The sequence below is a fragment of the Peromyscus californicus genome, unplaced genomic scaffold, assembly GCF_007827085.1.
Source record: "Peromyscus californicus insignis strain IS unplaced genomic scaffold, ASM782708v3 Scaffold_16__1_contigs__length_79575227, whole genome shotgun sequence".
In the NCBI taxonomy this organism is placed as follows: Eukaryota; Metazoa; Chordata; class Mammalia; order Rodentia; family Cricetidae; genus Peromyscus; species Peromyscus californicus.
Window position 1 is genome coordinate 27,215,185 of NW_026294458.1, and position 17,948 is coordinate 27,233,132.

The 17,948-nt window shown below is 38.1% G+C and overlaps 1 protein-coding gene across 12 annotated transcripts in view; it reads left to right on the top strand.

Annotated features, from left to right (window-relative positions):
* The window catches only part of Zbtb20 (zinc finger and BTB domain containing 20), a 786,974-nt gene that overhangs the window by 406,580 nt on the left and 362,446 nt on the right, over positions 1–17,948 (top strand). The gene's annotated exons all lie outside the window — the stretch shown is intronic.

Sequence of the window (17,948 nt, forward strand, 5' to 3'; positions counted from 1 at the left end):
GCTGCAATCTAATCTGCGGCGGAAAACTGCAAGAATGAATTCTGTATAATATCTTTCTAGTTGAGCATTTGTTTTAGCAGTGAGATCACTTAACACTGTCATAAATCTTAGACATAGAACATCACTTAAAACTGTTTCATAGATCAGCTTGTTTGTGTTTACTAAATATTTATTGAAGTGCTACCCTGCTCAATGGTGTTCTAAATAAGTAGATACAAAGATGAACTGTAGACATTGCTTTCACAAAGTAAATGTTACACAAGGATACTTCATCCCCCCTCCAAATTACCAGTTCCCTGAGCCTAAGAGCCTGTCATGCTGGGGAAACATCTCAGTCACAAGCCTGGGAGAGACAATACCTTTATCCAGCTGTCTAGTTTGACTTTACTCTTCTAACAACTGCATTATAGGACCTTAGCTGCAGTGTGTAGGTGTTTTCCCAGACTGCCCTGAGCAGTCAGGTGGAAAGAACAGAGGCCACCAGGACTCTTCAGAGTTTCACTGCACTATGAAGCATAAATGTTTTCTATTTAAAGTTTCTATGACTGAGATGGGATTTATAAGTACTGGAACACTTCGTTCCCCACTTGCCCATTCCATCATTTAGTAGGCATCAATCACCTGGACTGTTTCAGACGGTGTTCTGGCTATTGGGAGTACAGTAAGAAACTGAAGATACCTACCCTCCCCTCCATGAAGCTTATCTTGTGGTAGAAGGAGAGACAGACAACAAGTAAACAGAAAAAAAATATTTTAAATAATAAGATTTATGGAGAAAATAATGAATTGTAAGTTAGAAAACAGGGATAAACTGTAGAGAAAATGCTATTTGGAATAGATATGTAGGAGAGGCCTCATTGAGAAAGATACAGTTTGAAAAATATTTAAAGAATGAGAAGCTCAGCATATGGTGACCAGGGGAAAGAATATTTTAGTCAGAGGAAAGGGGTACTGTGAATGCCTTGAAGCAAAAACAATTTAAATATTCCAAGGAGAACAAGAAGTAATGAGTAGTTTATTTGAAGTGAGAGTGTCCGTGTACATAGGGACTAGATCACAAAGGTCATGCTAGAGACTGACAAGTAGCCATCAAGGACTTTTTTAGGGGTCTTGTATTCTTGTGTGGGGGTTAAAAGAGGTCTGACTACTCTGTGAACAATTATCAGGGAAAGCATGGGGAGGAAGAGTGAGGAGAAGCTATAATGGTAGGTCAGGAATGTGATGGCAACAGCCTTGAAAGGAATTGTGAGAGTGCAGGCTAGTTTTATGGCAACTTGACACAGATTAGAGTCATTTGTGAGATGGGTGCCTCAGTTGAGAAAATGCGTCTATCAGATCAGGAGCATTTTCTTAAGTGATTGATGTGGGAGGGCCCAGTTCATTGTGGATGGAGCCACATCTGAACTGTTAGTCCTGGGTTCTATAAGAAAGCAGACTGAGCAAGCCAGGGAGAGCAAACCAGTATGCAGCACCCCATGGCCTCTGCATCAGCTCCTGCCTCCAGGTTCCTACCCTGCTTGAGTTCCTGTCCTGACTTCCTTTGATGATGAACAAGCATCATATGATATACAAGCATAAGCCAAATGAATCTTTTTCTCCTCAGGTTGCTGTGGTCATGATGTTTCATCACAGCAATAGTAACCCTAACTAAGACAGAGAGTAAGTAACTCAGTTCTACTAGCTTGATACTAACTTGATAGAGAAAGAGATGGCAAGTGCCGTGAGTGCCCAATATTTTACCTAAGCCACTGGAGAAATATCATTAACTTTGGGGAGTTAGAAGCCATAGGGTTGTGGAGGAATGAGCGAATCTGAGGAAAAAAAATGGATTTAATTGGAGGACATGTTGACTTTGAGATTCTCATACAAGTGAAGGGATGTTGTAGGTGGTTGGATACATAACACAGGGGCTAAAATAAAAGGTTAGGTCAAGACTTTAAACTATTTATTTCTACGTATATATTTTCTTTATAAGACTACAAGAAGTAAGGGATGATCTCTAAACAGTTTTTGAAGATATATATTCATATCTTATATGATTCCAAGTGCTAATTTCATTTTGCTATTCTTCAAAGTCTGACATTTGTGTAGAGTATAGTGGCAAACCAATATGAATGCTTACTGAAGACACATGCAGTTTCCAATCATACTGAGGTATATGACAAACACCAGTTATTGTCTGCATTAAAATATGGAGTAGAGGAGGAGGGCAAATATTCTTTATTCTTTTATTCTTTTTTGGAAGGATTTTTTTTAAGTAAGGAAATCTGTGGGACTTATAAGGGAATTGAAACTTGAAACTTGGGCCCACTTTCCAAAGTACAGAGGATTTAAATGGGTAGGAAGGGACAGACAGGACATCCAGGATAAGAGAAATCACAGGAAGATGTATACAGCTAGAAGCTAGCTTTCCCTGTGTGAGAGAGCAAGGATGGAGCACAGGAGACCAGCCTAGCATGAAGAGAATTTGTTTTCTTGGTTTAGGGGAGATGAGTGTATAAAGACTAACTCGAACTAAGAAGCATGAACCTCCCTAATAGTTTTTTTGTCCTCACCTCTTCTGGACTTCACTGTTGGTTGTGGAGCTTAGAATGTAGAGGTCTACATATTACTGGAGATCTTGGTTATAAGCCTTAGAATTGACTGGAATTCTTACTTCTCTACAGGGGCCTGCCTATTTCAGAGCATTCCTCCTTCATAAAGCTGTGGTATTAACGAGAGGTACTATTTCTACATGGGTTGTGGATGTTGTGTTAAATAGAATCGTTTCTTCTTGCAGCATCAGGGCATCGGTATTTATGGAAACTGTTAAGTATCATGACTCAGCCTTTGCTCATGGACCCACCTAATTTTTCTGTTAGTACTAACATACTTTATTCTTTTCCTTTCTTATTATTTGGGAACAACTGTGACTCCTCCATTTTCTTTCTGCTCTATGAGCCCTTGCAAGTCATGTGTGGCTGGATGTGGGCATATGGGTAAGAGCCACCAGAGGATGGTGACTCTTTAAAGGAATTACAGGCATAAGAGATAGCATGAATACCACTTCATTTACTGCATGGAATTAGATTACATTGAACTAAACTCCTCCTTATGTCACCAAACCTACACTGATTCTTCCTGAAGGACTGGTCCTCTATCCTTTGTTTATTCTCTGTAGCATCAGCATCTGATAAGCAGGCATATCAATAATAAGCAATTTGTAAATCACAAAGAGTAAAAGTATCAAGTTGTGTGTCTAATTAATATAATATCATGGAATTAATTCATACTAGGGAGCCTGGATTTAAAGCAAATAGGACCAAACCTTTGAACAAAGGGGCTCAGAATCCCTATCCTTAACCTCACCCTTAACTAATAGTACATTGCTAATTTTTCTATGAAGGAGCCTAGGATTAAAATCACTCAGCTATTAAAGTCTTGTTTATTTAAGGGATAGAGTGTCTATTTCAACCCATTTCCCCAACACCTAGTGTTTTAGAACATGACACTCTTTAGAAGGCTCGGAGAAAAAGCACTCCTACACTATTGCAGTTACTTCATAACTTGAGAAGGAAAGCTTGGATACATTTACCAATACTTACTAAGCAATATTTTAATTATTATAAGCAATATTTTACCATAGAATGAATATACAATGAGTGTGGGGAATTTCAAAAGAAATAAAAATCACTCACAGTTCCTTCAAATAGAAACAACAAGGTATGCTTCCTGTTGATTCCATTTTTTTAGATATACTTCTCAAACATTTAAATCAATAGAATTTAACTGAGGAATATGTATTGATACAAGAAATTTCCTTTTATATGTTATTGGGTTGTGTTTTTTCATTTGTTTTTTTTCCATGTCACTAAGTAGTATCCAAATATTTTTAATATTTCCATGGCATGCCAGTAAATGGATATATTATCATTTATTTAATCAACACTCTATTGTCAGATAAGGTTTCCCATTCTTCACATTCATAAGTAGTATGATAAACCTTCTTGCTTCCAAATTTGTATGTAGATTTTTTATTATTTCTTTTAGATCATAGACACACACTTTCTGGGATAACAGCATTCATACCCTTTTAAGTTTTTGACACAGATTGCTAAGATGCTTGCCAGAATACTGGGCAATTGCATTCTTTCTGTGGTAACTTCCTCCGAATGCCTTCCCAAGGGGACGTTCAAGCCATGCAGTTCCTCTTTTCTGTGTCCTGTCTCTTCCATGGTCATAGCAAACCTATTTCCTCCTGTGTCAGGTTTATACCCAGAGCAACCAAATCATATCTATAGTCATTGGTGCTGCAAACAAGACAATGTAAGTAATATAAATTGACAGTAAGATTACTGTGGATTCCTTTCGTCTGCCAGTGCTGGACAAGCATTGTCCATCCTGGATAACAGGCTAGAGCTAATGAAGAAAAGCATTCTCATTTTTTTATTCAGATCGCACACAGTGTGTTAGGCACTGAAGTGCACTTGCTTGAGACATGAGCCCTCCCCTTCGAGAACCCACAACCCTGTGTACCATGATTCACTAGGCATAATAAGAACTTGGACTTCCAGGATTGTGCCATATGGTAAAGGTACTTAGACTGTATTCTGCAGACTGCAGGACACCTGTGATCTGTGCATTCAGGTGGGTGGTAAGAATGTCTTGATATTCATGGAATCTGAAAAAAGAAGAACTGTGAATATACTTAAAAGAACCCTAGAATACTACAGAGTGCTCAAAGGATGGGACAGGAGTAAATGGAGACAGGTTATAAATTAGAAATATCCAGTGTTACTGAAGGAGAAAAGTCTACTTGTTTCCATGTCTCCCACGGGGTCCGGTCCAGGAGCATCGGTGCAGCTCCTAGGATGTAAGGTTCTTCACATGGTAGCTTAGTGTTCCTGAGGTTTTCAACCACACAGGGAAAGAGCACAATGCGGGTATGCAGACCATTTTCTTGTGAGGACAATGGGGGAGTATTTGGAATCGGGCCTCTTGTGAAAAATGAGAAAGGTTGCTATGGACCTAGGACCTCCTGCAGTGACAGAGCAGTGCAGTGCAGCTTGTCATTCTGCCGAGGGGCCCAATGGGGAATGGGAGCTGCGTGCCTGAGAGTTGAAGACGTAAGAGTGCTCGGTCTGCTGCTTGAACCGAAAAGCTGTCTGCCATAGACTTGGTCAGCTAAAAGGGCCAGAGTTAGCAGAACTGTTGTACAGCTACAAAATTTCCAGTAGTCCTTCTGAAAATAAATGACGTATAGTGAACATGTAAACAAGCTATTTAATAACATTTTAATGCTTGATTCTGATCTCTTAATTAAAATGTGCATAAAAGAAAACAATGGCGGAACATCTGTGTGTGTTATTGGGATAGCAGAATTTATGTTGCACCCGGGCTTTTTTGTTCACTTCTCAGTGTGTGAACATAGGAGGGTTTTCACTTTGAGGCAGTTACCAATTGAGCCCCACAGGGTCTGTGTTTCCAGCCATCTTCTCTGGGTAGTGGTTGTGTCTTCCATTTCCTCACATGAAATGCTATATAGCTTGTTCTCTGCCTAAATTAAACTGCTCTCATCACTTGATCTGAATACCACCCTTCACCCCACCCCTCTAACCTGAAACCCTGACCTAACCCTGACTCACCCTCATTATCTCAGGAGAAGTACACAACATTACCTAATGTTTGGAGCCTCCATGGATAATCTTAGAGAGCTCTGGGGAAAGCATAACCCTTTGTGACTGTGACCTTGCAGCAATTACTCTGCTGGACACTGGGAATTAAATGTCAGAACACAGAAATTCTACTTATCCCAATTATGATTTTTTTTCATAATCATCATCATCACCACCATCATTATTGTTATTGATGTTAAGGATGTGTCTCAGAGCTTTATTTTTCCCTATTGTTAAATGAAAGTACCAGCAATTACAAAAAACAGGGGCATTTTAAATACCTTAGATCTTCCACTGAAAATGTGACATTATGAAATGTTTTTATTTCTGTCTTTACTCAGATTCTGTCTAATCACCAAAAAGTTAATCTTTCATTAAACAACTGCAAAGTGTTACTTCATATCTCCTGTTATTCCCAAGAGAGCTCCATGCCATTTATTCAATAGAAAGTCATATCCAAATGTCCTTCTTAAACACATAACAATTAATACTTAATGTTCCACCTCATGAGGGGGACAGTGTGCTGGGATTGTCACTAACCTAACACTCTTCCTACAAACAGAGCTCATAGTTAGGGAGCCAGATCCAGAGAGGTTTTTGTAAATATTGAAAATCCTGAGATTTAAATTGAAATCTAGCTTTCTCTTTCAAGGCATAATCTTCCTATATTAAGCCCTACATGTATGTAGTTGTTCCATATTTTATAGACAGGGGTTGTATGCTCTGAAAGAGTCAAGTAAAATGTACCATTTTGTCAAGTGTCTAAAACTTGTCTTGATACTTTGGATTTAATTCACAAATACAGAGCAATTATCAATATGACACATAGGAAAGAGCTTCATGTATGGATTACAGTAACTTCTGAGTGTTAGCTTATGGATGTAGTGTGCTCCAAGAAGTCTCACCCCACATGAAACCTCCCCATACAGAGTTCTGTGTCAGCAGCAAAAGTGTGAAAATCCTGTTTGGGGATAGCTCAAAACAGGCTAATCTCTGAAGATACTTAGATAAACTTGCCTACAATATATAGGCATCACGTTGCTTCTGTCTATCCTTAGTTCTTGCGAGCGGGGCAAAATACAATTTGGGAGAATTACTTTGTCCTTTTAATGGAGATTTGTTTTACAGCTGCTCATCCAACAGATGCAGAAGAGGTCGACTTGGTTCTCTGTTCCTCCTGCCTTTTTCCATCAGCTTACACTGTTTTCTGTCTGAGTCAGTGTTGTCAGATTGCTGTGATCAATTGATGAAAAAGACACTAAGATTGTTTAGATTGTAAACTGCATAAGAATGCCCTTGGCCAGGCGGTAGTGGCACACGCCTTTGATCCTAGCACTTGGGAGGCAGAGGCAGTCAGACTTCTGTGAGTTCTAGACCAGCCTGATCTACAAAGCAAGTTCCAGGACAGGCTTCATAGCTACACAGAGAAGCCAGTCTCAGAAAAAAGAGAGAGAGAGAGAGAGAGAGAGAGAAAAAAGAATACCCTTTGAGACAGTTCTTTGGCCTGAATTTTGAATACAGAATTTTCAATTCTGTAGATGAGGGCGTGGACTTGACTACAGACTGGATATATGGACTTTATACATCCTTCGTTCCTCCCCTTTATTTTGTTCTCTGAAAACAAACAAACCAAAAAAAAAAACCTTCTGCCTTCAGCTCATTGTGTCTTCTAAAACAATTATTAGATTTATATGATCATTAGGCTGTATTGGTGGAACTGGTTTGGCAGTGAGGTGATAATCAGTGTGTAGTAAAAAGCTATCTTGGTCTGCTGTGAAAACATGGGACTTGAGAATCATAGGTGCTCGGCCCTTCTGACTACTAGTCTGAGTTCGTTGTTTGGGTTTCAGAGACCAAGACCTTTTAATCTGTAAAATGAAAAGTAACCATAATATCTATTTTATAGAGGTAGTGTATGGATTAAATGAAATAATACATGTAAAATATTTAGAGCAATGATGGTTACTTATACTTTATTCGGTAAAGAATGGAAATGGGGTAGAGAGATAGCCCAATGGTTAAGAACTCTCATTACTCTTCCAGAAAACCTGAGTTCAGTTCAAAGCATCCATGTCAGGCAGCTCACAACTCCCTATAACTCCAGCGCCAAGGGATCCAGCATTTTGTTCTGGCCTCCGTGGACACCCACACTCGTATATATATACATATACATACATGTAAACATAATTTAAAATAAATTATATCTTTAAAAGAAGACAGAAGGAAAGGGTGGCAAAGAGGATAATGATACTAACCTTGAATAGAAGTTTCATTACTTCAGTTCAGTACAGTGCAAAGGCTCTTTGACTAGAAGGTAAGTTAACACTGGACTGGCTTGTCACTCCACCTTTGACTCTCGACAACTCCCAGCTGTCACTCACATAATACCTGTTTGCCCATCTCTAAAATGAGTGAGAAGGAATGCATGGTCTCTATTTGTCTAGGTGGATTTGACCTCAGAGATATTTCTCCTCAGGATGGTCAGTGACATGCCTTAGAGCAGTGTTTAGTCTCAAAAGCCAACAGCCAAGTGTGGCAGAAAGCTCTGCTGTCAAGCTGTGCTTCCCCTGAGCGACTGTATTCACAAGTATGCTTTTGCTCTTTGTATATTTGTCACGTGTCTGAGTATTTATGCACCTACATGGCTGCTGAAGGAAGTATACTAGAATACATTCTTGTGGTATGTGTGTTTATATTTAACACACACACACACATATATATATATATATATACAGTATGTGTGTATATATATAAATATATGTCTGTGTGTATGAGAAACAGATGCACTGTAGGCAGATAAAGCAGATAAATATAGATCCAAATAGAAGCATAAGCATATAAATATAGACATTATATAGCGTGAAAGCAAGCAGATCAGCACCATTTCATTACTGCTTCAAGTCTTTGTAATCAAGAGTTGAAAATCAGTTAACTAACATTGAAATTTTTGACTGAATGACACTGACAGATCAGAAGGCACAGTGTAAGGTAAGAAAATAACCTTTCTTTCAACTCTGAGGAGAAATTAGCAGGAAGCTTTATTACTTTTAATTAATTGATTTATGAAAGTTTTTAGATAGTAGGCAGTGTGGTATTTTTAATAGTACAAATATGCCACTTCTCCTACCAAAGAATAAAAAAATAAGTATGAAGAGAAACCTGCTCTAATTTTAAAAGATTTCAAGGGGTGAAACCTGGGCCTCTTCTGTCCACAGGCTATCACTTTCCCTTGTTCCTGGGGTTAGGCAGGGAGGTGGATTTTACGCTACATTATTGTCCCCAACCTCCTCTGAAGGCTTTAGAAAATGCTCCCAACGGACATGTTTGAAGCACAAGGCCAGAGTCACCATTGTTAAGTTAGAGTCGTGGGGATGCTTGCAGTTGTGTTCAGTGAGTGTGTTGTGAGAGTAAAAATGGCCTTCCATCTGTTACTTTCATATCACTGTCTGTTCTCACCAGTCAAAATAATTGGTTGTGAGTTTTTGCTCTGTTTTACTTTGTTTTTATGAGGAGGATGTTGTAAGTTATTTTCAGCTGGTTCAAGTTAACTGAGTACTTTACTTTTTACTGTCACAAGTTATACCTTGGTCATGTGTTTAAATATGATTTTAAAAAGCAGTATCTCCATTTTTCCATAAACCACAGCTATTTCCCTCAGAGATCTCATCTCTTCCCCAGATTTGTTGCAAAAGCAATTAGAAAAGCTAAAATCTGGAGTCCTCTGGACACATGCAGATCCACAGGCCACTTGGTCAGTGTCCCCAAGCTGTCCTAGTGGCGGTGGTGGTGCTGCTGCTGCTGCATCCCCACTGTCTGCTCTACTGTGGCTTTTCCTGATGGGGTTGGGGCTCTGGGGAAGGGAGAATGTTCCAGCTTTCTCCTTCTGCTACTCCCAAATAAGGATTAATGTTCCTTCTCTTTTCCTCCCAATCTGATGTTACATGTGAGAGAGACTATCAGCGAAGAGAAGACACAGTACAACTGAAAAATGAATAGTGCTGCCTAACGAGCTGTTCCTCCTTTATGTCTGTTTGGTTGCACCTATTTTGTGATTAAGTTCTTCATCTAATTATGATTTTAGAAAAATTTTCCTAAAATGTATCCAAAGGTCATGAGAAACACCCTCCCCCACACACACACAGACACACAAATTCATATAAGTTTAAGCCCCCAAATTCTACATTGTGGGAATAAAATGGAATATACTTTCCATTTCATACATAATTTTAAAGAATGCTTTATATTAAAATGTAAACATAAACTCTACAGTGCTTCAGATTGCAGTCTTTTAAAATGTTTCTCTTTGTTACTTGATAAGCTGTAATGTTATCTTAAAAAAGTAATTATTTGTAAAGAAAACATTGGGGCTGGAGATAAGGTTCAGTGGTTAAAAGCATGTAGTGCTCTTCCAGATGACCTGAGCTCAGTTCTTAGTGTATACATCTGGCAGTACACAACTTCTGCCATCCGTGGGCACCTGAACCCATGTTCACATACCAACACATTATCACACATGTATACACAACCTTTTTATGAGGAGGATGTTGTAAGTTATTTTCAGATGGTTCAAGTTAACTGAGTACTTTACTTTTTACTGTCACAAGTTATACCTTGGTCATGTGTTTAAATATGATTTTAAAAAGCAGTATCTCCATTTTTCCATAAACCACAGCTATTTCCCTCAGAGATCTCATTTCTTCTCCAAATTTGTTGGAGCTTGAGAGATAGCTCAGGTGTTAAGAGCACTTACTGTTGTTGAAGAGGTCAGAAGTTTGGTTCCCGGCACTCACATGATAGCTCACAATCTTCTATAACTAATTCCAGGGATCTAACACCCTCCTTTTACGTCTGTGAGTTCCTACATCCACATTATATACAAAAGCTCACACAGGCACTCACACATACACATAGTGAAAAATAAATAATCTTTAAAGATAAAAATGAATCTTTTTAAAAAGAAATTAAAAACAAAATATTATAGCGACATAAAAAGATGCAGTAAAGACTGGAAAATGAGTCATTTATTAAAACAACTGCATACACAGCCATTCTAAAGCTATGTATGGCCTCTTCTGCTTAACAAATATATTAAGATTAAAATTCTGTGGGAAACTATGAATGTATACTCTCTTATTTTTCATGTTTCCTTTTCTCCTGAATTAATATATGTAAGTGTATCTTTCATTAATTATTTAATATCAGTTGCCAGAAATTTTGACAAGAAGAAAAACAATCGTTTACATATATGGAAATGCTAATATTGTACTAATCATCTGATTGTCTATGTATTGTATTTTTAAAACTATGGTCTAGTATAAATCCTTAATTGAAAATTTTAAGATAATAAAAACCTTGATCTGATTTACTGAATCCTAGAAAAATGTGCACTCATTTTCTAAGATGGTGATCATTTTCCAAGTGTGCATTGGTGTGAGGGCATTTGCTTAAGCATGGATTCATTAAGACTGAGGAGTCAAACAAGAACTTACCCCTTTGCGGGGAATCATTCATTTCCCCCCTCTTACTTGGAGCATGAATGAGTTGGATTTTATCATTAACGAGAAAGAATTTTTGTTTAGATGGCTTCATATTCTGCTCATGATTCATTGTGGTGTATGTGTATATGGTGTATGAATCCTAATTCAGGACTTTACAACTTTTTGATTACCTCTGCACCTTTAGACAGAATAATAACAACTCTATAACTAGATTGCTTGCTAATCTGTAAGACTTTGGCCTATGCTAATTCAAAGTAGGCTAATATTAATTGAAATAACATGGATGGAGTATGTGGCATGTAGAATATATTCAGTGTATTAATTGCTTTTCTGTTGCTTCAATAAAACACCATGACCAAGGCAAGTTACAAAAGAGTTTGTTTGTCTTATGGTTCTAGAGAGTTAGAGTCCATAATTGTGGGAACAGCATGGCTGTATATGGCAGGCATAGTGGCAGAAACAGGAAGCCTAAAGCTCATATCCCGAAACACAAGCACAAAATGAAGAGGACAAACTGGTAGTAGACAAGGCTTTTTCATCTCCAAGCCCACCTCCAGTGATGCACTTCCTCTAGCCAGGCTGTGTCACCACAATTTCTGCCAACAGTGATAGCAGCTGAAGATCAAAGTGTTCAGATGTCTGAGACTATGAGGGACATTTCTCATTCAAACCACTACACCCAGTAAATCCTAGTTTCCTCGGGCCTATTGAATTGAATGCATAACTGTGATTTTTCTCTCTATCCTTCACCACCATTATGACGTAAGAGACAATGCTAGGAAAACAAGAGCAAGGGAATGTTTTAATTATCATTTGATGCCCACTCTGAGAGGAAATCATCAGAAACTCTTGTTTCCTGTGATCGTAACCATAAAAAAGAGTTAGCCAACACAAGTGGGAGACCTTTCCACACAGTGTTGCTGAGCTCCTGTTCACAATAATAAATGAAGAGATATACATTAACCTTTTTCAGTTAATAGGCAACCCCTTTATTCCTCATTCATATTCCAGGTTAGCATCCTTTAGACCACAGTAGGTGGTGTTCACCCTGGCTCTTGTAGATTAAGGTTGTTGATTATGAGCTACCATTATTAAGGAAACCCGTGAAAGCAGAATACTAATGCCACTGAGATAGCTGAACAGTTGCTGTAGTTTTCATTTTTAGGGAATAAGAAAGAAAAAAGGAATCTCCCACTGTAAGATATTTGAACTGCATTTCAGCCTAGAATTAATCATTGTAGCTGAATTATAAATCCCATAAGAGTAAGGTTTATAATGGAAACAATGACACAATCTTAATTACAGGATTCTGGCAGCCATATCCTTAATATCCAGAGACCTCCTTCTCATGCCCACATTTTCTTTTCAACTTCCTATACTTCATTTGCTGTGTAACTGGAATTTCAGTGTGCATCTTCCCAGCTTCTCTAGGACCTGAGAGCATTTGACCTGCATCATTAGCTGCATTGAGCTACTGGGATTTCTCTGGACCTCTTCCTCTTGTGCCATAATCAGTCTATAGTATGTGTGTCTCTGGGATGGAAAACCTAAAGAGAAAAGAAAGGCAGCCTGGTGTTGTGGGAAATCAGTACTCTGGAGATCAAGACGCTTGGCTTTCTATCTTTGATGAGAGACTTTATGGAGGCCCCAGTGTCCACATTGACAATTCCGAGGTCTAAACAGCAGTACCGTTCGAGAGGGAAGCCTGGCAGCTATAGATTACCCTTGATGCTTACTCACTTGTAGCACTTCTTAAAAATTTTAAGTATTTGCCTAAGATTTGCTTATTATATATTATTAAATTATAGTTTTTTATTTATACTTTTTCTTTCTTTATAATTTCAGAGTATTTCAAAGCTTTTTAACCAAAAAAAAAATGACTTGTGTGTGAAACAGAAATAAAGAGAAGGTAGCTAAACAGAAAGTAAGAGAATAGGAAAAATGAAGTCAGGAGAGAGAGATCAGCTGGACACAGGAGGGGGGTAAGCAGGATCTATTCAAAGATCTAAGATATTAAGAACGGGAGTGAGAAGGAAAGTAACGGTTTAAGATAAAAAATTAAGTATAAGATAGCTTTGAGGTGAACATTTTACATAATGTAAGGATTTTGTGTCTTATAAAGGAATCCTTTGAAATCGTCCCCTATGGCATTTAAAATAAGCTTCAGTTTATACACTTTGATTTAGTCTGTGCAATAGAAAAATTGCATGTGAGCTTTAGATACTAGGCCCAGCTCTGTCTCAGATACATGTTCCTCCGAAAAATGAATTTCGAGCCTTCAAATCCTCACATATAAATGAAGCTGAAAGACGAGTGCTCATCTGCTCTTAGGCCACGAACTAAACCTTGCAGCATATGCCATTGACACACATGGAGGTGCTCCTTGGAAAAGTTGTTGAATTTGTTTACATTAAAGGGATGGCCGAAGTCACAGAAATGGTTTTGAAAGTTTTGACTGAAGTGTTCTTACCGAGTTCTAGAGAGCAGACAAGATGATAGCCCCATGCTTCAGAAGCAACATGGCCACCATCCTCCAGCATGCTTTCAGTCGAGTCTTCAACTGCAGTTTTGGAGAATTGCAGCAGTAATTTCTTTCCTAAAGGTCTTATTCTCCAATTAACTGCAAGATTGCATTTCTGTCTTCCTAATCCAGAATTTATTTTTCTCATAAAACTCCTGTTTAACCAAGAAAATGAAAATCAGTATATTCTTGGTTGCCCTTCTGTTAATTTAAATTTGCATAACCTAATCAAAACTCAACCTGCTTTGCCCTTCAACAAAAAGCCGTATTCTCTCCTGTTACTAAGTGGCTACATTCTTCTCAGTATTTTTTAAAAGATGAATTATGTTGATATCCCATGACTTTTCCTTTAGAATATGTCCATGAAAATTAAAATGGGCTTTTTTTGTACCCAGGAGTGAATTGAAAAACTAGGCTGAAAGGACAGGTGAAAACAAAGACAAAACTTTGCTGGTGTTATCAGTATTATAATTTTTGTAAAGGTTTTTTTTTGTAATAAATTGAAACTGAGGTCAACTGACCATAAGCTAACTGCCTGATATTTCCTTTACATCATTATTTAGCCTGTAAGTAAATGATATAGTAATATAGCCTAAGATGTTATAGAAAACATTGAAATGTGTTCTTGAGGCTTTTCTGTTCTTTTCCTACAGAAATGTTTCTTCCATAATCATTTTACAGTTTCAACCAGTATTTGCTAAGCACAGAGAAGAGAAGAGGTTAGTGTATTAGGCACTAGGTATGCAACTGTGTGCTATTGCCTTTTGTCCTCAGCATTTCTGACGAAAGAAAGGCTAGAGTGGATATTCATTTGAACATGTGAAAAGGGATGGCAGTAGGATGACCAGAAATGATCCATCTCTTCTTTTCCTCTGATAACTGTGATTTTCCTCGTCCTCACTTGAAAACATGTCTAGGAAACAAGGCCCCTGCCCATCTGTCTAACTGTGCTTAATCAAGAGAGTGTCAGTTCCTTTCTTATCCTAATGTTTGATCTCAACCTCAAGAGAGTCCACAGGTATTGGACAGTTAGGTACCTACAGGAAGAGTGAGCATCATGGATACTTCTGGGTATAAACTTTGGGAGCTCATCATCTAACATGAAAACACTAAGCAATAGTGAAGGACATAAATATCCATTTTTTCCTTATGCTTCAAAGTTAAATGGTCTCTGTACACACAGTTTAAGGAATTATTTCAATTTATTCTGCAACTGTTGTACATAAGTTTGGGTTTTTCATCCCTTTGGCTATTTGCCTCTTATTTGGGGGAGATTCTGTTAAACCAAATAACCTGTGGCATATCATCTTGCAAAGTTGTATGTGGCCTCTTCAAGGATTTTAAAAGAATTGGGCAAAACAGAAAGCATCTTTGGCCTAACAATAAGCCCGTGCATCTTTGAAAGTGGGACAACAGCAGTAGTTATCACAGACCCCGATTCATGAATGCATCTGGAAGTGGCAAACTGCTACAGATGGAGAAGTTTTGTCAGTTTAGTGAAGCTGCTTTCAGTCATTTGAAACATTAGTACTTTCAAACATTGACATGCCGGTAAACTTCGTTAGAAATAGCATTGGAATACTGGGGTTACGTTCAGGGTCACCAGCTCAAACACATTTTCCTGAGATCTGAACAATAGCTGAAAGTCAGAGCCAAAGGAAATTAGGAGAAAGGGAGGGAGAGAGAGAGGGAAGGGAAGGGAAAAGGGAAAAGGAAAAAGGAAAGAAAGAACCCTCATCCCCTCGTCTCAGGCACTAGGATTGCTTCCCTAAGTACTTTCAAATACCCCTGCAGGCCCTATCTCCCTGTCCTCCCCTTTCTCTTTTTACTCCCTCCGCTTCCTGCTCTTTTCTTTTTGAATTCTTTCTGAATTCATTAGGTGCCATAGAGTAAAGCAATAGTAAACGTTAACCGCCTACTGCGTACTCAGTTAGGCAACATCGCGGAACTGGTCCACAGACAAAAAGGGAGAAAGCACACACAGCTTTACATTCAAGAGCTCTCACAGAGTTGTACTTTCCCACAGCCAAAAAGGAAGTAACAGATGGGGACACTTACAGGTTTTCCCCCTTTCCCAGACTGTTTAGAAAGGAGTTAGTTAACATCCATGGCCACTTCTAGTTACCCTAGGCTGCAGCAACATCCCATAATTGTCACAGCCATAACTGGCTTTAAAATCGGATTTTGTGAATTTCACTGATATAATGGAGTTTCCAGGTAATATGAAACTAAAATTATTCTGAGATGATTTCACTTATTTAATGAATAAAATTAGTCATAAAGTAGGAGATAAGAAAGATGGCTGTGAGCATACATGTGTTTCCACTTGCAATGTATTCTGGTATAATATTTATGTAAAAACAATTTAGTAAACTCCCGTTTCTCTTCCTTTTTATAACTGTAAGTCTCTAACCTTTTTTTCTCATTACAAAGTACGTTCAAACCCCAAAGTCTCAATAAAAGCAAACATCTAGATGCGAGCACAGGACAGGATTAAGTCAAACTCCCTGTGGAGTTCCTCCTCTAAATGACGGCTCTATGTGTGAATCTATAGCTCCTGGAATTCTCATTTAGTACCCTGGGCCACACTGCTCCCTGGAACTCCTTTAGATTCATTGCATCACCTTTCTTGAAGTCTGTAGTATATAAGAAATTCTCTCCCCCACCCTCTCTCCTGTCCCCTCTTCTCTATGCTCTCTCTTCTCTCTACTTCTCACTGTCTCTTCCCTCTCCTCTTCTGTCTTCTTTTGTTCCTCCCTTCCCTCTCCTCTCTTTTCTTGCTCTTCTCTCTCTTCTCTGGTCTCAGGCCCTGCTCTTTGGAGCTCTACCCCTCTTTCCCATACCTCTCTCCTTCACATTGAAGGACACTCTTTCCTAGTTTAAATGGAAACACAGTGGTATCTGTATGTGCTTCATAAGTCTTTCTTCCCTCTTGAAACATTTTGTTTCATTTACCCAGATGAGTTCTCTGGGAACCAGACATTTCTGTCTGATAAGAAGGAGGTTGGAGAGAATTGAGGGTTTGTTTTGTTCTTCCTTTTTAGTGTATGACTATCCAGTGCTTATAAAGTGGATATAAAGTAATAGAGAGGGCAACGTTGGCCACGGTAGAGATCTGTTAAATCACCTGTAGGCTTAACCAAATGAAGGGATGGTGAAAGGTGGGTGGGAAAGAGAAAACATGGTCTTTACAATGCAAACACAAACTATGGATGAATTCGGCTTCTTACATTTTTAATCAGTATCATACTTTTAGTTCATGCTTTCTTTCTGGATATTAAAGCCGTGAAGTAGCAATCAGTTAGATTTACTAAAGATCTGAGGTATGTTTTTCCTTTATTATTGTGTTTTTTTTTAAATTCATACTCTGTCATGAAGTATGCTTTTCCCTTATTATCATGTTTTATTTTTTAATTCAGGCTATGCCAAAATGTATGTACTTTCTTATAGGTTAGCTATTATAATTTAAAATTCCTTTGTACGGAAAACTGGAGCATGCAAAAATAAAAATCAAAGCAAGCATATTTTGCCTGGTTTTTCAGGTTTCATTGCACAAGTACAGGGATCTTTATTGTAACAACTGAGTGATCAAGATTATTGGCATTATTGTATTTCTGCATTTATGATTACACAGGGTTTGTTGTTTTAAAATGAATCATGACTAAACTAGTAAATATTTTAAACAATATTATATATACATTTCCTTCCAACTCTTTTCCTTCTGTACAGAATCTGTAACTCAGAGAATTGCTTATGGAAAAATATTGACATGAAAATTGGTCAGAACAGTCTAGTGTTTAGCCAGAAAATTATATTCACACATATTTTTCTACATACCCCTCTAAGTCTATTACAGCCGATCTTGAATTCCAATATGCAATTATGCATATTTGTACCACATTATAAAAAATACCCAACCCCATCTCTGTTTGTTGCTGTTGGCAGAAGTGACAGTAGTGCTGCACGAACCTCAGCCATTAACTTAGCTGTCCAAGCAGAAGTACTTCCCTTGTGCCTGGTACACAGAGCAGCTTCAAAAGTATTTTCTGTGTTTCAGTAAAACATAAAGTACATTCTTTATAATGCAAGGTTTACATAAATAGTATCCGGAACCAATGTATTATTCTATATGTGCGGTTTTCTGTATACAGGAGTTTATTCTGAATACCCTGATTTTCAAATGAATTTTTAAAAACTAAATAACTAGAACATTAAGGGGAGTCAGCATTTCTCCATTATCAAAAACAGTTGTAGACGTCCAGTTATGGAAGGAGG